Source organism: Lissotriton helveticus, chromosome 6 (assembly GCF_964261635.1).
Source record: "Lissotriton helveticus chromosome 6, aLisHel1.1, whole genome shotgun sequence".
Taxonomy (NCBI): Eukaryota; Metazoa; Chordata; class Amphibia; order Caudata; family Salamandridae; genus Lissotriton; species Lissotriton helveticus.
This window is the reverse complement of record NC_136067.1, coordinates 1,272,928,400-1,272,953,830: the sequence shown is the minus strand read 5'-3', so window position 1 is coordinate 1,272,953,830 and position 25,431 is coordinate 1,272,928,400. Positions and strand designations below refer to the sequence as shown.

The following is a 25,431-nucleotide window of genomic DNA, read 5'->3' as shown; positions in this document are numbered from 1 at the left end:
AACGCAAGGATGCGCTGTATTTACAAAAATACGGTGCACCGTGTTTCACCTAGCGCTGGCGGTAAAAAAGCTGTCTAGTGCCAGCACAGGCACCCTTGCTCCGTGTTGTAAGGCACAAGGCGGTGTTAAGCTACGTTTAGTGACGTTTTGGTGCCGATATGCCCTTCTCTTTTCCAAGAGGTTTTAAGCCACGTAACGTGGCTTAACGCCGCCTTGTAAATAAGGCTTGTTTTCATGCTTTACTTAGCGTGAAAGGGGCGTGCAGTGGGTGTTGCAGTGGACGTTCTGCCGCAACACCCAAGGAAATTTTACGCAGATCCATATTTACAAGGATGGGGCAGCGCCGAAAACTAAGACCAGGTAAAACCAGGTCTTAGGATGGCGATAGAAGGAGAAATTATTAATTTCTTCCCAGATTTTGCTCTTTCAATGTGTGCTGCATTCTGCAGCACACATAGAAACAGCAAATCACCTTTAAAGATTGTTTATATGCGTCAGGAAGGCGTACCTTCCTGTGCATAAACAATCGCCCGTGCAGCGCAGGCACCCTGGCAACATGGCGTAAAGGTGACTCGCTGGCGCTAGCCAGCTTTTTTTAGCTCCAGCGCTAGGGGATAAGCACAGGTACACTGTATTTTTGTAAATACGGCACATCCCTGCGTTTAAAAATTGTCAGAGAACGTCGTTACCAATTATGGAGTAACACAGTGCTCTGACATTTTATTGTAAATATCTCCCAGGTTGTGTTGTATGTACTCTACAATAGATCAGCTGCTGGATGCTGTCTCGGTGATAAATGATCAGGCAATGTAGATGCCGACTCAGATGAAGCATCGCTGGCTGGAGAATAGTGGCAGGAGTCACGCTGCTGCCTGAGGACGAGAAGGTCCCAAGGCCTCTCCCTTCCACCATACAGGCAGCAAGCTAAGAAGGCCCCAGACATAAGGTGACACAGCCAACAATCAGCCCTTTCCTCAGTGAAGTCCCACCATAATACCCGAGAACTCTGTCAGCTGCTTTTGATGCACCCTCCCCTCCTCAGGGCGACTGAAATGTCAATCCAGCCAAACCCTAAAGGGGAAGTAAACCTTCAATTAATAGATGCGTAGCTCCTCTAAGAAACACCTCAGCCTCTCCCTCACCCACACAATTGTTCGCTGGTGCAGCACCTACACTCTTTCTCTACATGTGAACAGGGCCTAGTTATGCAACAAAGCTCTCCTCGAGTCCTATCTCGGCTCAATCTACCACTGAGCCAGAGACATAAGTAAGGAAGCCTTCCCAGAAGACTATCCTGAAGTATACAAAAAAAGATGGATGGAAGCTACATCCGACTGAAGAGCCCCAATCAGGTCAAAACAGGTTTGGGTTGCCTGTGTTCCGGTTCTGGGACGACCCGCCCTGGCAGTTTGGGATGGACTGTTTCGATTGGATGAGGATCAAGACTGATTTGCATATGACTGGACCAAAACTGAGGTGGTTTGGTGGGCAAAAGAATGTTGGGTTGGAATACTACCTTTTGTGATTTACCGAGGCTAGACTTCTACTACGCATTACTTCTATCCCCTTTTGATGTCACACCCTAAGTGGCCATGAGTATGCCTTGGCGTGTGTCCCATACTCACTGTGCCCCTGTATCCAAGCTACAGCTGATTGAAGAGCCCCAATCAAACCAATCCTGGCCTGACAGTTTGGGCTGTCACAATTGGAGCAGGGTCAAGCCTGATTTGTATACGGTTGAGGTCAAACTGAGGTGGCAAAGTGGGCATAAGAACAAAGGGCTGAAATGCTACCCTGAGTGATTGAGTTAGATTTATTGCAAGCATTCCTCCCATCACGTTTTGTGTGTTAGAAACCTGCCCTGGTGGGCTACAGGATACCCCTCCCCAACAGGTTACCAAATCTAATCATCCCCAGCATGGCCTGTGCTGTGGAGGCGTCAAGTGGGGCATGCACCTTAAGTTCCCCTGGCTTGCCCACGGCTAGACAAGGGGTAAAAAAAGGGCCTTCCAGTCCTAATCCTAAATCCAGGAACAAAATCATTCAGGCAATAGTTTCTGCCCACGATATATAGATAAGCATAGATAAAAACATATCAATATGATGGCCACAATTCAGGTATGGGAACACTGATAGGATTTATTGTCGGGGATCATGAAACTGGAATGAAGTTGATTGAAATAGAGGAAATTATGAATAAAAAACGTAAAACTTTGACAAAACACTCACCGTTGTACCAAGCAGGTTTTGGTAGCCCATTCAGTGCAGCAGAAAGGGGTATTTCTGGAAAAGAGTCAAAAAAGCCAGAGGGAGGTGGGCGCTCTGCCAGTTTTTTCCCCCAGTCTCTTTATAGGGACCTCCGCAAGTCAATTTGTGTCTCTTCTCACTGGAAGAACCGGTGTCTCCTAAGCGTTTGGGGAGTGCCTCTGAGAACAAACATGCGTGAGGGGAGCCTGGCTGCAGGTGTAAGAGCAATCCCCGGGCATCTTGCTTCTCTGCATGCCGAAGAGCTTCCTGTTTCTAAAAATAACTTGGGGGCATGACCTGAATGCGTGAGGCGAGAGCTGCAATGGAAAATACAGACATGTTCCCAAGGGTGGCAGGTGCTGTTTTTACTTCTAAAACGTATTAAGTGCGTCCAAAGGTTCCCTGTGGTAATATTTAATAGAAATGCCACAGTTCGGGTAACGGGTCCGGAATCGCAGAGGCTTTTTAGAAAAGTGTGAATGAGTCGGAGACGGCAGGTTCTGAAAATCGACAAAGGGGTGTGTATGTGTACATGTAACTGCGTCACCGGATGCGCTCTACTGTACACAGACAAAGCAGAGCGAAACTCGTTGCGTTGGAGCTCACGTTGTTTTTGCACTAGTAACACCCTCAGCGTCACACTATATCAACGTGCTTTCATTCTGTGTTGATGTGCAGTTCACGAGGCAACGGTACCGCACGCAGAGTACGCATTTACACGGCTCACTTTGGACTTGGCTCTTACCCTATTGTTGACTAAGCACAGCTTGAAAGGGATTCCCAGATGGGGATTAAGTTGCATGTCTTACGTACCTATCTGTGTATGTAATTTCTAAAGCACAAGCCACTGTATGTGGCAAAGCAGTGCTAAACAGAAGAGGGAGCACACAAAACGCGATGTTGTATATTACTTGTATCTTTATTTCTATGGTTATTTCTATGGTTATTTCTATGTCATGTATTCACATGCCGTTACACTGCAAGTACGACCACAACAGTCGACTATATACCTATAAGAGGTAAAGTTGACAGAGGCCTTTACAAGATACGATGGGAAAAGTATAGGAAGACAGCATCTCTTAAGTCTTCAGTTCAAGGGTCTTCAGTTCTTTGGGAAGGAAGGAGGGAGGTAGTTTGTCGAGCAGGGTGGTAATACAGTTCCAGATCCTTAGCACAGCATCTCTCTCCACCAGGGCTTTATGTGGGATGAAAAAACTAGGGGGTCTCTCAAAGGGGCGTGGCCAATGTAATTGAGGGCGTGGCCAATGTAATTGAGGGCGTGGCTTACAAACACATGAGCTAAAAATTTGTGCTTAGCATACATAGTGTGCCGCCCGACTCGTATTTTGCCGTTTCTGTCACTGCATCCAGATATTTGATACAACAATTAACAGCATACCTACAAAAAGTCAAGACTATTGGCGTTGTGAAGGGTTGTTAGTTGCATAAGATAAATAAGCAGCAACTATGGCTTGTATATATTATTGAAAAAGTTTCCAATTAAAGCCATGGTGACACCGCGACAATGTTGCTGCTTCTGAGTTTCAAAAAGAGAAGGGAAATCCAGAGAGCAAATGACTCTCTTTAAAGGATTTTTCTTCCCCTACACAACGCTCACCTGGCATGCTGTAACTTCTCCACTAGTGAGAAGTGAGCAGTGTGAGCAGCGCACCTCGATGTGCCTGTTGTCACTTCAGTCCGAAAAAAAAACGGACCGCCTGGTCCAGGGAACAAAACAGAGCCCGATAGAGATCCGTTTCGAGGCACCCTTTAAAAAACTGCTGGTGCTCAGCACCGGTGAGACCCGGCCCACTTAAAGCCCTGCTCTCCACCCTTATAAATATACAATATGGCCTCCACCCTTATAAATATACAATATGGCAGTGACTGTCAGTCTGCAAGAATCTGCTGAGCCTAGGACCCCAATACAACATAAGGTTGAAAACTAATCAGGAGCTGTTGGGCCTGGTGGTTTTCTGGTTTTAGTATAAACGGTTAGGTATTTTACTTTGGAAGGACCATAGACGCAGGAACCAGTAAAATGTGGGCTTACAGCTGCAAACACTTTTCGAATGCTAACAAATACAGGTTAGCTCTATCCAGGGGACACTTTTTACCAGGGCAAGCTCTAGAGCAGTGCGATCGGTGCAGCTGCACCTGGCGCAGACCTCCGGTGCGCCGTGTTTAGGAATAACTTATGGGTTTAAAATGCACCTGCTGCAGAGTCCTTTGTGTGTCCACCAGTTTTCAAGCAACAATAGCAATGACAAGATAATTCTGGTGTTTAATGTTTCTCCTGGAGAGAGATCAGAGGACTGTGTAAGTTGCAGTTTTCACTTATCATAAAGTAGTGCAGAAGGCTAATATGCCTGCTGCAAACAACTTGTGCCATGTATATCACAGAACTGCATTTTATGTGAATATCTCAGTGGGTTACTGATTTTGTCACATAGATCTTGTTTGGTACTCACAGTTCATATGTTACAATTCTAATATAGCACAGCGATCTGCTAACTGTCATCAAAGAGCTGCATGCAAAATGCAAGGTATAGGTTAGAACGTTATGTTTTTATCCCCAGTCTTTTATTATCCTAATGTTGCTACAAAGGGTTCTGTGTTTAGAAATGCATTCTTATTAGTAAAGCCAACCACAAGTACAGTAGTATGCTTTAAATCCAGTTTGTGCTTCTCCAGACAAAACACTCTTAAAATATACGGCCTACTAGTATGGATGACGCGCCTCCTATACCTTGTAATCCTCATTGTCTTATGTAACAATTACTATAGACTGATTTATACATGTATGATTTATATTCTCTGTATATTGTGTGCGATGTAAAGTGCTCTGATACCCTGCCCTGGTATGAGGAGCACAATAAAACAAATGAAATGCATGTGAGAGAGGGGCAATTGGGAGGGGGGGCAATGCTGGACCGTGGAAGTGAGGGACTCCATGAAAAAAGGACATCATTTGGAGAAGCCCCAACAAAGATTGTTGCACTCGGTGCCACCAGCACTAAAGCCGTCCCTGCTTTTCACAATGCCTGGGTTCGCATCCTAAGCATATGACAGGGCCCCGTCCCAGACGCTGCGATCGTTCTCGTTGGACCAGCGTACTCGCTTGGTCAGCCTTGCCAGTCTTCTGGCTCTTCCGAGTAATATTTCGGATCTTTTGTGGTGGATCTCACATGTGCCCGCACTACCTATTGACAGCATACCGTGACTCGAGCCTTAAAATATTCAAGTTGGAAGTGGGTTTCCCTGTCAAATTACATGTAAACCATTATCCAGAGTACACTACTCTCCTCAACCTCCTATTACAGCCGGGACCGAATTACAACAGGCAAAGAGATATTAGATCTCCATTATTTGCCTCAAGCCCTGATGAAGTCCAGGGTCATTCACCCAGACGAAACACGTGTTGGCTGGGCAATCTTCCTAGAATAAAAGAAGAACATATTTCACATTTTGAACCATTGTATATTTGTACTGTGTATATATAAATATATATTGTCTGATTCTGATGGACAGAGTACTTTACTATAATTTTAAGACGTGTGCACAGACTCGTTTTCATATGACAGGGCCTAAGTCAGGTAGCAGCACAAAGGTGTGGTTCAGCATCATTAATGGCTTTCAAGAACTTAGGTGCCCTTCTTGTGCACAAGTAACCTAGGGCTCACTATTCCTCTGATACGGCGTTGTTCTGCTTACAGCAAACAAATGATGGACGGAATGCTGACAATGCAAACATTCTCCCCCAGTCAAAAGATCTGGGTTAAATCCATTTTTATTTTGCCCACTACGCCACCCCAGTTTGGAACCAGCCATATGCAAATCAGTCTTGACCCTGTGCCCCATGGGAACAGTCCAGGCTGAACTGCCAGGCCAGGGCCTCCCTCACCGCGAGTGGGACGGGTATGCCCAGACGTGGGTCCCGTGCTCTCCATGCCACTGGAGTCAAGCTATCCTGGATGACGAGGGCTGAAAGCCCGAAACCAGTCCTAGGATGCTTGTTTCCAGTCCAGGGAGGACCTTGCCTGGCAGTTCGTGCTGGACTGTTCCCATTGGGCGCAGGGTCAAGACTGATTTGCATATGGCTGGGTCCAAACTGGAATGGCATGGTGAGCAAAAAAACGATGGATTTAGGTCCAGATCTCTGTACTGGGGTGAATGTATGACATAGTTCTGCATTCTGTCCATCAATTGTTCTTTTTGCAGTTGTTCTGCTTACCACACACTCTGTGTAACTGATGCAAGTGATGAGGCCTTTCACCCTTGGTTTGCCTCTGTGTATTTATGAGGACAAATAAATCTGGAGATCTTTTTTGACCAGTTCGATGAGAGCAGCTCTTCATTTGTGCCAGTGTTTACTGGTGCTCAGTGCCTGCACTTATTTCTAAACATACGTTTTTGAGCAAATCAGTAGAGTATTACATAAGAATCAATATGCTTTAAAATGTGAGAGAACTAGCACTCCAAGGCCAGTCATACAGCTTGAGGTGACCTGACATAGCCTAAAATGTTACACTTGTATGAGTGTGGTTAGAAAGGTCATGCTGGCACTGGCATTTAGCAGCAGTGGCAAGTCTTGGGCCCCAGCACTTATATTTTTACAAATTAAGTACTGGATGAGATTATGTGTGGTCAAGTGTGGTGCTTCTTAAGGAAAAGATTGTAAAGTGGGAGGAAGCATGTGTACATATATCGGTATTTTTAAGGCACAAACCTAGCTAAAGAGCAAGGCAACACTGTACGTTAATACACCGGTGAATGACACTATTACGTTATGTGTCTCATAGTTTCATTTTAGAAACAGGGAGATTATAGGGGGTCATTTAGAGCATCATATGACCCTTCTGCCAATCCAAGGTTCTCCCACCCAACATTTAGCTGGGAGAGCCACAGGATTTCAGCTGGTGAAGCCTCAGTTGGCTATCTTTACTGGTCGAAGCCCTTCACCTAGCACCACATCCACCACTGGACCGCCAAGTCAAAATGGGAGTCACCCCATACTATTTAGGTTTGGGTGGCGACCATCCCTGGATTTCCCTGCCAAGGAGTACCAAGATAGGCACCCCTAAGCACCAGTGTAATTGATATTTTGTCCATAACTTCGAAAGCACACATAAGAAAATGTCAAACTGCCTAAACAACATGGTCTGCCCACAATGCATGTGTGGATGAACTTCATAAGAGATCCCCATAAGGGAGGCATGTATATCGAATTATGACAGTCAGTCCTATGTCAGGGGAGCGAAGGCCAGAGCCTCCAAAGACTTTCTGGGCAATGGGCCCGCTCGCCAATCTATAAATAGCCCTTTAAGTAATTTGCCTGGGATAAAACATTTTTCATGATGTACCAAAGACCTAGATACAGAATCATCTAAACAAAAGAAGCCGAAAATACAGAAGCAACTTGTCTCTCTTGAGCAACATGAACTGTAAACAGTATCTTTATAATATTTATAATGGACGTTTAATGATCTCTTTGTAAAAGTTCAGCCTTAACCAATAGGCCCCACTACATTGGCAACAGAGTTGGAATCACGAGTGAGTAAATACATTTTTGTCAGAACTTTGCATTTTTGCTCTTTTGTATCATCTCACTGTGAAGGGCAGAAGGTTTGTTTATGGGTTTGAGAATGATAATGATTGTTTTAAACTAAGACAGGTAGACTTGTAGGGAGACAGGAAGGGGCTGATCGTTGGAGAGACAGAGCTGTGGAGAAGTATTTTTGGCAAGATGTAAGAAAACCATTGTTACAACAGCCTTGAGTATCCTTATTTCTCCACTACCAAAGTATTTATTCTTCAAATCAATATGCTGCATAAGAAAGAAACAATGTGCATATCCTATTCACGCTGAATGGGTTTTCATTCACTGCAAAAATGTTAGAAATGGAAAAATAAAGTCCTTCGCACAACATTTTATTAGATTATACTGTATTATATAGGTTTACCATATACTAAGGGACCAAAATTAGGAGACAGTAGAGTATTAACTTAAATAGGTTTAAAGAATAGTGTAACAATATGACCCTCTGCTGAGATATTCCCCTTCAAGTCCTTATGAGAGGACAGGTACCATGCTAAGCAGTGAGCAGTATAACCAAAAAAATCACCTTAGACATGGAAAAACAAGTCAAATAAACGGTATGACTTGTAATAAATAATGTAAGCCAAAACATTATTTCACAAAGACAACTCCTGACATGAACGTGCATGGATGTGTATGAACACCTTCCTTACTTATGTCTCGCCAACAACTTCCAAATAACTAAATGCCAATTATTTAGGTTGTGGCACCCTTAAGCAACACAGTGCATAAACGTATAGACTCTGGTTGCCAAGATGTGGTGGATATGGGATCAACTTGTACTCGAGGGTACATTTTATAGAGTGGGTGTGGTGTGTCTGTTTGACGCAAGAGGTGCCTCGTAATCCAAGCAGCCAAGTTGTGAGTCAGTCCAAGAGGAAGCTTTTCACTGAGATTGTTTATGTAGTGTAAACGTGTTTCGGCAAAAGCATGAGGCTAACACCAGGGAGGTAATTATAAAATACCCATGAACGATTGAGCAGTGGCATCTGTTTATTGATTGGTGAACGAACTTGCTGCCATATTTTCCCCATCCTACTCACTATGAGGAATGCCATGTAGAAAATATCTCAACTAACAAATCTTTGTGCACACTAGTCACTCCGTAAATCACTACTTGTACTAGTGTTCCATTCTAAATCATTTTACTACAAGACCCTTTCTGTTCTGATGTTCAGACACATGAATGAAAGAACTGTGAAATAAAAAGTCTCTTCCTCTCTTTCTTTTTCATGCAATAAATGATAGTGTCAGACCCCACAACCAACATGCAGCACCTTTAGAATGGTTGGGCATGGAGAAGCTCACTATGTCACTGGAAGACCTGTCAAGTGACTTACATTGGGGTATGTGCCTTGATCTTTTGGCTTTCCGCACTTTAACACTGTGTGGGGTGTTCTTCTGAAAGCAAATAACTTGAACGGCTTGTGCCATCTTGAAAATACCCAAAGTGGGTAGGGTTAGCCCCGAAAAACGTTACTCCATTGGTTAGGGCATCTCTAGGAACTATTCCCACCCACTAGCTTGTGGCAAGCATAAACATGGCATCCCCTAGCATCCACTTCAGAACAGTCCTGGACCTGTGGAAGATCAGGTCCAGGACTGTTCTGGGTTGAAGAGGATTGGACATGCTGTGTGAGACCTGAGAAGAGCCCTAAAGAACTGTATATACTCTCCCTCTTGACCTAGGACAAACAAGTGGACTTCAGGGGTCATAAGACAAACCTCCTGTTCCGGCTACAGTGACACAACAAACTACAAGAGGCCTTTCCTGCAACAGCCCAGCAGCAATTGGACCTGGACTGGACCCTGCTATTGGCTTCAGTCTGACACCCAGTGGGTCTCTAAACATCTAATCTGAGTTGTGTGGGCTTTTCAATTGTACTCCTGTAGTGGACTTTGACTTAAAGGACTAAGTTAGGAGGTAAAATATGTTGCCCTTGGATGAACCTGGTTGGTGTAACCAACATGTGCTCCATCCCAATCACGGACTATCATTGGCACTTTGTGCTTCTTAGCTCTATTCCTACTTAAAACTTTAAAAATGTATATCTATGGTTCCACCCATGGATTTTAATCATGTTGGTGTATTGTTGTTTATTAAATGACTCTATTTTTCTAATTCGTTTTGTGAGTTTTTTCTTTTTCGACTTTCTTACAGTTTGAGTGCTGCGTAAATATTCTACACATTGCCTCTATGTTACTCCTGTCTGCTCTGTACCATTGCTACGAGGGAGTTGAGCTCAGTGGTATTTCATAACTTTAGTGTTTCACCCTGACAAAGATTGTGACTGTTACTTGAGGTGGGTTCTTACCCGCCTCAACTAATAATTCAAGTTTGTACAGTAACTAAAAAGAGAAAAATGCACAAACATGTTTTTTGAAAAGCCTGTGGAGGTGGAAGCAACACTTGGGAGACCGAAGTCACACAAGAGGAGGCAGAAGTAACCCAGAGGACCAGCGAGTGGGGTGGGGGCGCATAAGCAACACAGGCTGCGAGTGGAGGGAAGAAATATGGAGGACACTATTGGTAGGGAAGCAACAAGCAGGGCAGATGATGACTCAAAAGATAGAGGGTGATAGCAAGGGTAATGCTGGGGTGTGTAAAAGGGCTAAAGAGAGCAATGTGGAGCAGGCATAGAGAAGTATTAAGATGTCCCACACTTAGTGCACTCCGATCAAAACGGGTTTGTGCCTGCGAGGTCCACATCCCTGAATCTCAGGCGGTTCTTTAGGGTGGCAGCTGAAGCGACAAAGAAATGGCCTAGGGCGGGGTGCCTGATAATTGATTTGGAAAAGGCTTTTGACTGCCTGGAGTGGGGGTACCTGGCTGCGGTGCTAACACGCTATGACCTTGGTGAGGGATTCCTACAGATGGTTCAGCTCCTTTACAGCAATCATGTGGTTAGGGTGCAGCTGGGCCCATACATATCAGAAGCGGTGGCGGTGGGCCGGGGCAATCGGCAGGGATGCCCCCTGTCCCCGCTATTGTTCGCGCTTGCTGTGGAACCTCTGGCGGCGGTACTACGGCAGACACTGGAAGCGGGAATACCCCTGGGGGACGCGACTCACCAGGTCTCGCTTTACGCGGACGACTTGCTGGTGTTCGTAAATGATGTGACGCACATACCGGAAAGGCTGGCCCAATTGCTGGAGCAGTTTGCAGTTGTCTCAGGGCTCAGGGTTAATGCGAGCAAGTCTTGCCTTTATGCCTTCAATGCTGAGATAGAAGACCCGGGGTACTGTCTTGGGGGCATGAGGGTCCAATGGAAAGCCGACACCTTTAGATATCTAGGGATTCAGATCAATAGTCAGCCAGCCGACCTTTTTGAAGGCAATTTGGGTAAAGCGGTTGCGACGCTCCGATCCCAGATCCGTTTTTGGTCCTCCCTCCCACTGACCACGACAGGCAGGGTGGCCCTAGCTAAAATGGTTATGCTCCTCAGACTCCTGTATTATTTTGTCAATTTGCCCCTTTACGCACCGGCCTCCTTCTTCTCGTCACTCAATGTGATGCTGCGAGACTTCATCTGGGGCACGTCCCAACACCGATTGGTGCTTCCGAAGCTGTTTCTGCCAACGGACAGCGGTGGGCTGGCCGCTCCCTGCTTTGAGCACTATTACTTGGCTGCGCAACTACAATGGATTGCACGCTGGTTGGCGGACAGGGGCAGAGATGACACCGCCACAGTTGCGCCGCCGTACTCCCTGGAACGAGTCACCAGGCTTTTTCACCCCCTGGCAACGCCTGCGAGACCCACCCCGCTGCTACTGGCAGTGGCGTATAAGTGCTTTCGCAGGGCCCTCTTTCTTACCAGAGAGGTGCATCCGTATACGCGCCAGCGGTGCCACTGGAGGGCTTCCTGGGGGGCGAGGGGGGCCTTACTCGACCTAAGCTGGAGCGCTGGAAAGAGGCAGACATTCAGACCCTGGGCGACCTCTTTAGGGATGGTGAGCTGGTGGCGTATGAGACGTTGGTCTCGGAAGATGGGCTTCCCCCTGGGGGGTTTCTGCTGCATCGGTCCATAGTGGCAAAAATGACAACAAGGTGGAGTAGCATGGCATCGGAGCCTGAGCAACACTTAACTATGCAATACTTACACATCATGGGGAGGGGCAGACACCTGGTCCGGTGGTTCCGGGGGGTCGTTGAGGATACATACAGGGACTAGCTTGGCTCCGCTTAGGGACAAATGGGAGCGAGACATGGGCAGACAACTATCGGATAAGAAGTGGGAAAGAATACTTAAAAGTCCGGTGCGCGTCCCCAGAAACCTGCGTTTCCGCCTGATACAACTTTATGTAATACACAGGGCCTACCTCACGCCTGAGCTCATTAACAGGTACTTCCACCGCGCGGATGCTTCCTGCCCCAGATGCGGTGAGTTAGACGCTGGGATCCTGCACCTTTTATGGAGCTGCCCTAAGCTGAGCTCCTACTGGAGTGCAATCGGCGAGCAGCTCAGCAGATGCACTGGGCGCCTAATACCCCTTGACTGGCCGGAATACATTTTGCATCAGTTCCGGAGGCCGCCTAAAGACAAGGTGTCGTCCCGCTTTTTAGATCTGGGAATGGTGGAGGCTACGTGCCTCCTTACGAGGCGCTGGAAGGCGAGCGACCCACCAAGCGCACAGGCGTGGACCTCCTCCTTTCAGGCATGGGCCCGGGCAGAGTGGACGGCCATACGCAGGGAGGAGACAGTGGGGATTCGAACAGAACCAATGGCGGAGAAATGGGAGTGTATGCTTAAAGCCTTGCAAACAACGGGTGGAGCTGGGGGCGTGGGTGTCGTGGAGGACTAAGTGTTGCCCTTCGGGATTGGGGTGCGCTGCGGGTTGTTTCCTGCCAAATACGATGGCTTGACACCGTCATTGACTTCTGGAGTCACATAGGATTCACGTGCAAGCTCAGCTGAGATTAGGGCGCATGGCTGTGTGCGGGGGGGGGTAGCCTGGGGGGAGGGAGGGGGGAGAATTTATAGGTGCCAGCGTTATGGGCTTTTGCCGCTATTTTTTTCTGATACTTTTCTGTTTATTGTTTCATCACAATTGTTGTATAAAATACATTTCTGTGCACAAACCAGGACCTGGGAAGATCCACCCCCAACTATGCTCAAGCACAAAACTCGACGTGTGGACAGGCATGGACCTACTTTGGGGCGGCATATGTTTTGCCATTGTGGGGCGGGTATCCTTCATTATTACTCCGTATGTGGTCTTGTACTTCTTAAACACATGCTAACACGCCTTTAACCACATGCCGGACGCGCCCAATTAATTGGCTATTAATGTTGAAAAGTCCAATGTACTGTGATACCTTTTCAAAATGTTAATAAACAGATTTGACAAAAAAAATAGAGAAGTATTAAGATGAGAAAGCAGCATGAGGGAGAAGCACACGGGTGTGAGAGAACACTAGAGCAGAGGGGGAAGACAAGTACACGAGGGAGACAGCTGATAAACACATGCACTCTCATGGAGTGCTTAAACAAAAAGAAAAAAGAGGCGACTGAAAAGTGAGAAGTGGAAGGAAACAAGTAATGCGTCCATGCTCCAGGGGAGGGACAAACACAAGCCCACCCATTACTTACCATAGGTTGGTTTATGTGTCACACTAATTTGCTTGCTTCTTATTGATTACAGAGTGTGGGCTTCACTTCCTCTTCTTATGTTTGAACCTCCCCTGGGGCATGGACGCATTAATGGCGTCCATTAACTACTAATTTTTTAGCCGTTACTTTTAAAATTTATGTTTAGGTACTCAACGATGGTGCAAGTGTTTTCCAGCTGTCTCCTTTGCGATTTTATTCCCGTCTGCTGCGCTTGCAGATGTGCCTACGAAATGATGCATGCTGCAATGTCATAGGTTTTTTTTTCTCTTTTGGTTATGCTGCACAGTATTGGGGATGCTGTACAGCGTGCCTAAAAATCACTAGCAAAGCAGATGAGCCCTATTGACTTTGCGAAAGCATGTTCATATTTCTGCTTCATTTCTTTTGTAAAATAGACTGGAAAATGAACTAAGGTGTGAAAAAATGCTAGGTGGATCCTAACACACCAAAAGGACAACAATAATGTCATATACTGAGTTTTCAACAGTGTGCAGATTCCTGAGCTAATCATATCTCAGGGCTAAGCACTACGCATCTTAGAGCCTGATTCTGACGTGGTTAGGAACGCCTCATAACAGCAGTTGCTCTGTCCAAGCAATTGGATTGACTTATCACGTACAAACAATTAAGAATCGTTTATATCAGGTGATTAGTAATTCTATTTTCCTTTGTTTTCTGCTCTCGGGTAATCACTACTAGGCATGGGCGTCCGCAGGGGGGGGGGGCAAGGAGGTGCGCTTGCCCCCCCCCCTCCGCCCCCCGGAGCAACCCTCCTTGCCCCCCCTGCGGACGCCCATGAAAACTGTGACTTCAAGACGGGGTTCTTCTCACTCTCTTTCCTCTCCTTTCTTTTATTTGCTTCCCTGTGAAATGGATCCAAAAAAGAAAGACGCTTTTGCTGGAAATGTCGTACTTTTCTGACATTTTAATTTCAAAGTGCAGCATTGGGAATAAAAGCTTAAAAATATGAAAAATAGATAAATAACTAAATAAAGTAAGACAGAGTGGTAGCAAACTGGCCAAACTGATTTTATTCACACTGAAACACATTAGCGCCACTTTTACAGAGTTTACCAGTGAAGCGCTATTTTTGTTTTCTTGTCTTTGTTTTCCCTGGACTTGGAACCAGTGCACCAATCCTGGAGGTACTACAATGTGTGGATTGGAAAACAAAATGTGTGCTGCGGCTCTTGCGACCAGGGATGTGGTCTTTTTACCATACTGCTTACGTTTTGTAAGGATATAAGCAATGGCCATTGAAATGGGTCCATTCAGGGCCCTGTAGTCGTGTCCTTAACTTTTCAGGCAAAAGCACTCTCTGATTTCTGAATAGTGAGTGTAAAAGCATTACGGTAACCATGTTGTTCCTGCTTACATTTCCCATGGTTTGCTAAATTTTGCATTCCCTATAAGTGTTTGCTTTTTCCAGGATGTTGTTACTTTATTTTTTTTGTAGGCCACATATTGCTCGTCTAGTGAGTAATTTGAATTGAGTCGCCTCCAGGTGTTTATAGCGGGCAACAATTGGGTTGTAGTTGAAGACAGTGGGAGTTTTTCTCAGTGGGGCATTACGGTGTTCAGTGGGGGAGAGGATGTGGCACTATGGTCAGAGCTGAATTTGGAACTGGGAACCAAGTTCAGTTCTAATAACCAGCCCACCAGACCTCTCTCCTGCGAGAGCACAATCACATGCTAGACCTTAGAAGGCTTCGCAACACCTTAGAAGGGGAGACAGCCAGGACAACGCAGGCTTTACACCACGCTGCCATTACGACGCTGCCATCACAACGCAAATCGTTACAACGACTTGCTCTGGAGGGCGCTCTTGATAAAGGAATAGTTTTATTTTCTATTCTAACACCTTCCCTACTGTTACGTGGGTTGGAGTTGGAATAGAAAATTAAACAATTCCACAATCCAGCGCCTACAGCGCAAGTCGTTGTAACGACTTGCGTTGTAATGGATGCGTCGTAATGGCAGCGCGGGGTAAAGCCCACGTTGTCATGACATACATCCCCTTAGAAGTCCTGGTTTCTTCGCACCAGCAGGTGGACCCTAGCATGACAAGTGTAGGTTAACCTTCAAGGCTTGTCCACCACTATCCATACTGAAGTTCACCTCCAGTCTTGCGGGCAGGCCTATGAAGCAGCACACCCTAGAACAACAGTTACTGAGGTCACAGGACCCTTGAGAAGGGCCAGCTCTAGGGCGGTGCAACAAGTGTGACCGCACTGGGTGCGGACAATGTGCTTTTGTTATTGACTTTAGGTGAAGGCATCATGTTTGCAAGTATATAATGGTTATTAAAACGCTTGCTGCCTCCTTCCTGGCCTCCAGCAATTTTTGGCAACAATAAAAATGTCATAATGACTCTGGTGATTATTGTTCTTCCTACAGAGAGATCAGAATTTTGTCTAGTGAAAGTTTTGACTCATGGAAAGGTAGCTCAGAGGATTAATGTACCGGCTGCAAAGAACATGCGCCATGCAGATCACAAAGTGCACATAATGTAAATAGGTCAGTGGGCTACTGCTTTTGTCAGAGAGATGCTTTTGTTACTTGCAGTTAATAAGTTAAGATCCTAACTTAGAACAGTGAGCTATTAACTGTCATCTAAGAGCTGCATACAAACTGCAAGGTATAAATTAGAGCGTTATGTCCCCCCCCCAGTCTTTGATTATCCTAATGTCCCAAAAAGTGTTCTTCTGGACAGAAATCAATTCTGATTATTAAGGAGAACCCCCAATCATGGTATTACGTTTTAAATTCCGGGTATTGTGTTTCTCCAGACCAATCACTATAAAACTATACGGGCTACTAGTATGGTTGTCATGTGACTCCTACACCTTGTAGTCCTTAGTCTTATGTAACATTTTCTATACAGTGATTTACACACATATTGATTGTCTCTGTGTAATGTGTGTGATGTAAAGTGCTCTGACACCCTACAATGGTATGAGTGGCGCTGTAAATCAAATTAAATGCATCTGAGAGAGAGTGGTTATGGAGACTTGGGGGGCACAGTTAAAGGGTGGTAGTGAGGGAATCCATGGCAGAGGTGGTCATTGGGGGGCACTAACAAACATTAATGCACAGGACACCACCAGTGCTATGGCTGGCCCTGCCCTTGAGGCTAGTCTGCCTCTCCCATAGGTACCTCCATTGGCCTTGTTTCAGCAGCAGTAGCTGCAACTCACCAGGGATTGGCAATGCAGGATTTGCACGCACAACAAACTAAGTCCACAAACTTCACAGTCTCCCTGCTTCATTTACAAGCACTTTTAACATGTGCTGCCTGCTGTGGGGCCACTGGAATTAATTATGCGGCAAAGGATGACAACATTATGCAGTAGTGTTGACTAAATTATGCATTAAAAAAAGGCTGCCGCGTAATGCAGCATATTTTCAGATATTTTCTTATTTTGACGTGTGTACACATGCTTACAGTCTCTGGAAAGATTTTGCCTTATTAGTACCAGTGTAACATACAAACGCAGCAGTGAGAAAGGTGACCAGTCAACCTTTACAATAGGTCATCCACTCCGCAGCAACACAAGTCACATTTTATATTAACTTTTGATATGTTTGAGCTACAAACAATTTATTAGTTTAAATGGTCAGATCACGCAGCAGATCTTGCATTATGAGGCAAATATGGCAGAGCCATAATTTTTGAGAAAACATTTACAAACTAGGATATTTTGCCGTTCATGTTTGAACTGCTGTTGTGGAAAAAGGGAGAAGTGCTGATGACGGAAACTCCATGGCTCGGAGACAATTGGCTTGTGTTTCCACATTTTATCTTATTTGGTACATTCTGTAATTAGAAGCATATCCCTCTTTTTGAATATATTTTAATGTCAATACCTAATAACCTTAAATAATCATGTGTATCCATTGGTTGATTAAACTGGGCAGTAAAATGCCAAACAAATACTAAAAATTGGGATGTCTGCGCATTCTAGCCACACCTCTGGCTCCACCCACAGATCCAATCCTTGGGTTATTCCTGCCCTCTGATTCTCAGCCCACTGTTCCCCTACTTTTTTTTCCCCCACTTCGACCACTGTGTAAGACTCAGCATCCCTGGACCTGTGATGTGGCACAGCTGCGGGCACCGCATGTGCCACACATTTACGGTGCCGGGCTTCCTCATAAGGGAGCTGGCCATTATTGTATCCCTAAACGTGCGCACGTTGTCAGTTTGACATTGACTACACGTAGAGGGACTCTAAGTTTCTTTTAAAAAATATAGTTAACATTTGGACCTATACATTTTATTTTGTATAAATTAATTGAATGTGTGTAAAACTTAGCAATGCCAGGGGAATTCTAGTAAAGGGAGCACCCACTGGCGAATCACTAGCGTGTGTGATTGCTGCATTATTTATTACTAACTTTGACGTTGTGCTTTAACTTTGGATACAAGTTATCATGAATTCTAGCACCAAGAAGCCAATATTGGTACATATGTGTGCTACAAATAATCCCTAACATACATTGTGCATACATATTTAATCTGGTGCTTTAATCATAGGCTGTTTTAAAGTATTCTGATAAAAATCGAATCGTGCTGAAGTCAGCCTTGATTGGTGTTGGATCGAGGACCCGGAAGTCTGCACACCTAGCAGACAGAGATAAAGCACCTTGTCAGAAAGTTTAGCGTTTTCCCTACATGTGGTGTTTGTTGGCCTGTGGCAGGGTCAGTCACATTTCCTGGCATTTAATTGAGCCTATCCTAGTTCTGCGCCCCAGTGTTTCTTGTGCCCCACCTGGCACACATCATGTCGGAGGATGGTGATGATGTTAACATTTTGCCCCCCCCTCCCCCCTGGAAAAATGTCTGCGGACGCCCATGCTCCTAGGGTGTTTTTAATATATAAATTCCACTCTTTGTCACTGGAGCTTTTTTCCATTCTCTGGATGGTAGTGGTATTCACAATATTTGGAACCTTGGATTATGTGGTATACTCCAGAGTGATATATACATGTTACTGTATTGTATAGAGTAATTTTGTCCTCTTAGGTTTGCAGCCCTGAAGAAGTCATTTGAACATTAGATGGCATGACGAAACACGTGTTGGCTGCTGTTGCTTTGAGAATTGAAGATCTAGCTGTGTCTAGAAAAGTTACCTACTTTTATTTGAGAATTGAAAAGACAGAATACATATTTGGACATTGGTTTGAAAAATTACTGGACTTACTTGATACTTCATGGACTCTTGGTTTTACTTATGTGTGCTCGGGGAGGATTTTGAATTGTACATAGTTTAAAGACCTGTAATCATAAAGCTTGCCATGCAAACATGGCTGTTGGAATTATATGGTAATGAAAAAAACAAATTAGGCAGCAGGGCTAATCAAATGATATGACACAAAAGCAAATTCTGAGGCATATTTTGGCTCAATCTGTGGTAGTATTAGTTCTCTATTTTGCTATTTTAATACACAATTAATGCTGTCTTTTCTAAAGGTTCACATAATTAGTACCAGTATAACCCCATAACCCCATCAACAGCTGAAAGGCAACCAGTTAAACTTTGCAAAGGTTCTGCCAGTATTTAACGCTACATGTGGCAATTTATTTTTTAGTATTTTTTCATCTGCTGCTCTAAATATTTTTTATCTGAAATTATACAGCTGACGTGTACCAAGGGCGGTAAACACATATTTTTTTCCAGAAAACGCTGCAGGAATAGACATAATTCTAGTGGTCCTGCAACTGTTCTCACTCACTCTGAAAGGTCTGCTTCTTACATCAATTTGGTTTACTAAAGCATTAGGATAGTGGGCCTGAGGCTGGAAATACTGCATTGGATGTAGCTTGATATAAACAAAGGTATGGGCCTACCATTAACATCTGAATCTACAAAAAATTTTGCTTTTAGGTGCGACAAGCACAACAAACTCGGTGAACCCTATATTTGTTTTGGAAGTCTAAAACGGTGACAGGATATAAGCCCAAACTTGGACCACTGGAACAAATAATTAGGTGATTTTATTTTGAAGCGAGCGATGCTCGCCCTGGCTGCTGCCTAGAAAATGCCCCGCAGCAGACGTTGTCTCAGCTGTCCTCATCCGGATGGCACGTCGACTTTGTAATCAACAGTCGATGACGACGGCGCACATACTCTTCAGGTGCAGGCTAGGGCGCCTCGCCCCTTTGACGGGGATTAGCGCCTACCCTGCCAATTGTCTCTCTGTGGAAGCGGTTTGGCTGCGCGTGCAACCTCCTCACAAAAGGCGGGCTGTGCGCTTACGGGACGTGCATCGCCAAGGGCGCTACGTGTGCTGCGTTATGACGTACGTACGCATTTTGCCGAACTAGGGTGGAGCCAGTTTAGGTGCCCTGCTGTGTCAGCTAGTGTTTACTAGTTCAGACTCTTCATCTATATGGCAAATCGGCCCGTAGAACTCTGAAAATGCGATGTTTATATGTCAAACATAAAGTACTGATAACAAATGTTATTTTTAGTGTTATTCTCTCTCCTATTGGGCTTTCCCCATTGTATTGACTCAAATCCTAATTTAATGTCCCTTTTGGATTTTCTACGTCTCCCGTTTTCTTAAAATTCCATGCTTATTTGTTTGCTTCATTCTTTATACTTTTATTCTTACGTCGTGTCCTTGTTTCTGATTAGGTCTGACATTAGATAAGATGTTTTGATTTCAGTAACATACCCACACTACAAACACCCACCCTGGCGGCGCACACGCACCCCTGCCCCCCTTATCTACTACAGGTGACTTGTAACGTCCCTGGTTGCCTAAAATAATGAAATTACAACTGCTTAACTGTAATCACTTATTATAGTCGAGTTTGGGGTGACAATGCCAGTTTCTAGAGGCAGCAGCACTGGTGAGCGCCGGATCACTGTACATTTTTAGCTGCACTTTCATAGCTGCCAAGGTTTCAGATTGCTATGTGTGACATTTTTATAACTTCAGTGTAATTATGAGTGACATTTAACGACTATGAGTGACACTTTCTCGGGAGCAAAATCAAGCAATGAAGACAAGGGAACATATAAATATCAGAAATTACACACATTTAAGCAACGATAAACTCTAAGACGATCTTAAAACTGCTGTAAAGCATCAGAAATGGAAGGGCAGTATTGGACCCTGGAGATCCAGCTACCGCTTACTGAAGAGGCCAGTCACAGTGTAACTGTGTATACTACAGGACGATCGGGGTTTGCAAGTCACAGTTTACAAAGGAGGCCCAGAGATTATCGATGGCTTGGGGTTTATATAGGAGAGCAGTGTGCACAGGGAATAAACTGAGGTTACCTCCTGACATTTAAAAAGGTTATACAGGATGTCAATAGACTAAGTATTATAGGTTAATGGGCTCATCGGCCTCCTGTGGGTTTGTAGGAAGTATCAGGGAGGCCTGGGCCTGCTTGGTGCACAAAGGAGTTCAGGCGCGCAACACCCATTGGGCTCACGGGGCTTCAGCCCCCCCCCCGTCGTGTGAGCTTCACTGGCTGGCGAGCATCTAGTTGCAGCCGCACCCGAGTACTTAACAGGTCTTTAAAAGACCATTTACTTGTAAATGAGGCTTTTGTTGTGTGTTCACCCCTTCTTACAGCCACTCTGTCTATGGTTGGAAGAATTAGCCTCCCCCCGAAATATTTTTCGCCCCCCCCCCCGAAATTTGGCTCTAGTTGCCCGCCTGAAGGAGTTTCATGGACACCCACCGTCAGTGCACGTGCACACAGAATGGATAGGGATTACGGAGTGACACTGTAAGGTGTATACTGGAGGCACAGTGGGCTGCCTATTGTTCACCCTCTAGAATTCTTTCTGCTATCTGGGCTTCCCTGCCGCGCTCCTCTCCCTCCCAGGAATTCTCCTTACCAGCTGAGGCTAGGCTAGCATGAGGAGTTGCTCCTCTGCGCCCATCCCCGTGACCTGTCATCCCCCTCTGCTCTGCTCACTTAGGATCCGCTGATCGCACTGAACTTCGAGGCTCTGATAGTGTATTCCTGTACACAGGAAAGTGTTGTGATTTCCAGGTGAGGGCCTTTGGGGCTTGTTTCTTTTCTAGTTTCATTTTCATCCAGGCCTTCGTGCAAGTAAAAGGGATCAATAGGAATGTTTGGATTGTTCCAGCATGCAAAGAGGTAAACCCGGAAAAGGTGCACACCAAAACATGTAAATAAAAGGTATGCGCTAATGACAAAGCTGTCATAATCTATTGTGTGTTATTTTTTGTTATAAGCTGCAGTCAGACGAAGAATGAACTGGTTTTAATTGGTTCGACTTTCTAGAAAAGTCACAGTCCACTCCGACCACCCCTCCTGGCCTCATTAATGCGCAGCGCTATAAATAATAGGCGGAGAGGTCGACTGTGAGGCCGTCTACTGCAGCAGTGAACACTAGCGATGGGTGACGGTGTTGTTGTATGCTCTCTTCTCAAAAAGCATGCACTACGCAATAACATCTCTAACTCAGCCTAACCTGGATGTGTGTGAGATCGGGAGCGGGGTTGTGGAAGCAGGGTGAAGGTATCCTCTGCCACGCAGACCTGTAGTAGAGTGAGGCAGCGTGCAAGCAGCTGTCCAGACCGGTGAATTAAATGCAAACATTTTTTTAATGTGCATGATGGCCAATTAATTATGTGGAAGATCAGTGGCATTAGTATAAGACATGTCAGTGTGTTTAGGCCATAAACAACGTGGACACGTCCCTGTAGGAATAGGATCACTAAAAGTGATGCCTGGATTAGTATAGGAGCACAGACATCCAGTGGATGTTTAAGAAGACCCTTCACCCACAAACCTGGTTGGTGGCATGCTTCATCATTGGGGTCCCAGTTGAGTTGCCAAATTCAACTCAACTGTGCTTCAACGCCTGACTACAGCGGAGCAGGTTTTGTTGTGAAAAGTGAGTGCTTGTGTGAGATTAGGTTGAGTGTTAAAAATGTCTCTACGAGATGCCCTTGTAAAACAATTTAATGAAAGGGTCTTAGGACATGGTTAAAAACATAGGCGGGATTTATGTTAGTACATATTGTACTGCAATATCCCTTACAGTGGGGTTAACTAGTTTCAGCCCTCTACGAAATTTGTGAGGCTTTCACCAGGAACAAGGTGAAGTGACTACAAATTGAGTAGCCACAAAGGTGCAAGTATCAGCCCACGTACTAAAGTGCGTTACCAAAAAGTGTATACCCAATTAATGTCCCTGGGACCTGGGTGTGTAGACGTACATTGAGAAGGGGTCCCAGTACATATTCATTAAAAACAAGAAAATAATGAAAAAGACATTTGAGAGAACATAAACAAAGTCAGACAATCAAGCGGGTACACTGTTATTTAATCACAATGGACCAGGTGGTTATGTCCTACATAAACATTGCATTATTGTTCAAAAGCTACATAAGTGCCCCAAAAGTGAAAAGGGAAGGGAGGGGAAAGGTCAGTGTAATTGCATGCAGGGATTAGAGGGTATTCGAAAAAGTGTTGGTCAAGCGACCCTTATCTATAAACAGATACAAATCGCTGGCTTCCACAAGGAGCCACAGTCAGAACCTCAAATGTTTAACAATTTCTATAATGTCATGTATTGACAGCCATCGTGAACGTATTCAAACTGAATGTATGACATTGTTCTACATTCTGTCCATCAACTGTGTTTTTTGCATATTCGAACTGAGGCGTGCGCTGGCAGGTTCAAAGGTTGTCGACGTGGGGGGTGGGGGCCAAGTGCCTAAGGTATAAATAGATACTGGAGATAAATTAAAAGAACATCATGAGAACATTGTAGAAAAGACTGCGTTAAAAAAGAGGGGTTTACCATGACAAAGTGTATCACTGTGAGTAATTCATGGTGATGTGGGCGCATGGGCTCCACCATGACGTCAGTGAGTGCTTATGCCGCGCGCCCCTCACAGTGTTACATTGTAGCTTCGGGAGCAATGCCAGCCGAGCCCCAAAGAAGTCCGCTGAGAAGATATGTGGTGCACGTGCACTGCCTGACTGTGCCACTGATTTATAATAAGCAAGCGCTGGGGCTACAGCGCTTAACAGTCAGGCACAGGCGCTAAAATGGGTGACTTCACATTTCAATGCGGTGATGCGGACCACCACACTGAAATGCGTTACTCTAACACTTGATGCGTGGCACTTGGCAGGGCTGCAGTTTAAACAAATGCAACGGAAATGAAAATGGACTTTTTGTTCTTAAGCAGTTTTTCTAAAACAAGCAGTGATAATTAGAGGAGTTTACACCAACGTTTATGTTATGCACACTATAGGTCACTAAAGGAAAAATAGAATCTTGCTGCCATTTTACTACATATCCTGCACCTCAGCATATTTAAAATATGGCTTATGTTAAGGTGAACCTAATACCCTTTTGCAACACATTACTACATGCTTTTTGATTTCTTTAATTTCACAAGAATCCACTTTTACTCTTCATGTCTGCAACCATACTACCTCTTTCAAATGAAAAAGCAAGACACCAAGGATTTAAGTGGTTTGCAGCATGTTTGATGGTGTGACCATGCATTATAAGGTTATAAGGAATACAATACCTTCTGTTGAATATTAAAAGTATAGTGCAAGTAACCTTGGAGTTTCATGAACTTATAAAGGAATTCAGCCTTCAGACCCATATATATATGTATGTATATATAAATCAGCAACAGGGTCCTTAGCAGGGGGAGCACAATCCAGTTGGTGCTCGAGGCGAGAAAGGGCCACTTCTCGCTATGTATAATATGTGTGTGGATGCCATGAAAAGAAAGGCGTCGGAAAAGTGTGATTTCCCATAATAATTCCAATAGAAAAATTTGCTGTCCGATACAGAAAAAATGGTTGAATGGAATTACAAGAAATTTGTCAAAAAGTTCCCAAAGTGTGTTTTTTGTGGTTTGCTGTAAGTCCATTCAGCTGTTTCAAAAAATTAATGTCTAAAAAGGGGCTCGGGTTAAGTATGAAGGTGTTAACATTTAGAAAAAGTTGAGTATATCTGGAAGTTGATCGGCGTCATTCAAAGTGGATTGGAGGTTTCTGGATGGATGGCCACTCCATGGAGAATATGTTGTGCCAGCCATTCTGGACTCCCAGAGAAATGAAAGGGGACATAAGGGTACAGGCTGGGCACAATCTGACCCCCAGGGACCTGTGTGTGGGGGGAGGCAGGAGTCGTGAAGAGACCATTTTTGGTGGCTAGAGCAGGCCACCATAAACAAAAGGACACCAAAAGCGTCCACATAGCCCACTGAGGGCCGGGAATATGACGAAAGAAGCTCTGTCTCCCGTGGGGACCGACTTGGAATGGAATGATTAGCGCTCCACTACCAGAGCTTCTTGAACCCCTAAGGAAGCCCAAGCCCACCGGGTCAGCACAAGTTCTTTAAAACTATTATAGACTCAGGGAGGAGGTGTGCAAGGAGCACCCCCAACCCTACACTAATCTTTTAGCTCCCGGGGATCACCATCTCCCCTGGTGCCAATGGGAGTGGCTGCGCTCTTACAATTTATGGTCCCTGGGAGCCCTCATCTTCCCAAGGACCAACAGTGACATCTCTGGAGTGCTCTTCCTACCCCCTCATGCCCAAGTCTGGTGGGGTGGGAGTGTCTGGCCTCTAGTTAAAGTGCTTTGATTCTACCCCCTCCTGCAGTCAGCGCGGACAGGAGCATAAACAGATGGCAGCTTCTGCGCTGTGTTTGGGGACCCGTAGATGGTGGGAGAACCACAGGCATGTTTCTAAATACAGGATTGTGGCAGTCCCCACAGAAGCCTAGCTGTTTTTTGTATGTCACGCTAAATCTCCTAGGGGGTTCAGTTAGTGACCTTGGGAGACTATTCACACAGTTTCAAGCAAACATTGATTTTGGGCTTCTGTTCAGAGGCTCTGAGGAGTGGGAATACCTGTTTGTGGGTCCTAACCCTACACTTGCAGCCTGTTGAAAGTAAAAGAAAGACTCATACTCTTGTTTTTTCGAAATTGTAATG

At 45.1% G+C, this 25,431-nt stretch overlaps 1 protein-coding gene across 3 annotated transcripts in view; it reads right to left on the bottom strand.

The window, feature by feature from the left end:
• HIVEP2 (HIVEP zinc finger 2) overlaps positions 1-25,431 on the bottom strand; it is a 523,606-nt gene that overhangs the window by 136,012 nt on the left and 362,163 nt on the right. The window contains exon 1 of one of the 3 annotated variants that reach the window (XM_078649005.1): positions 2,230-2,542. The exons of the other annotated variants lie outside the window; for them this stretch is intronic. The gene's annotated coding sequence lies outside the window, so the exon portion shown is untranslated. Of the gene's footprint in view, positions 1-2,229; positions 2,543-25,431 lie in introns of those variants that run through there. 3 annotated transcript variants of the gene reach the window in all.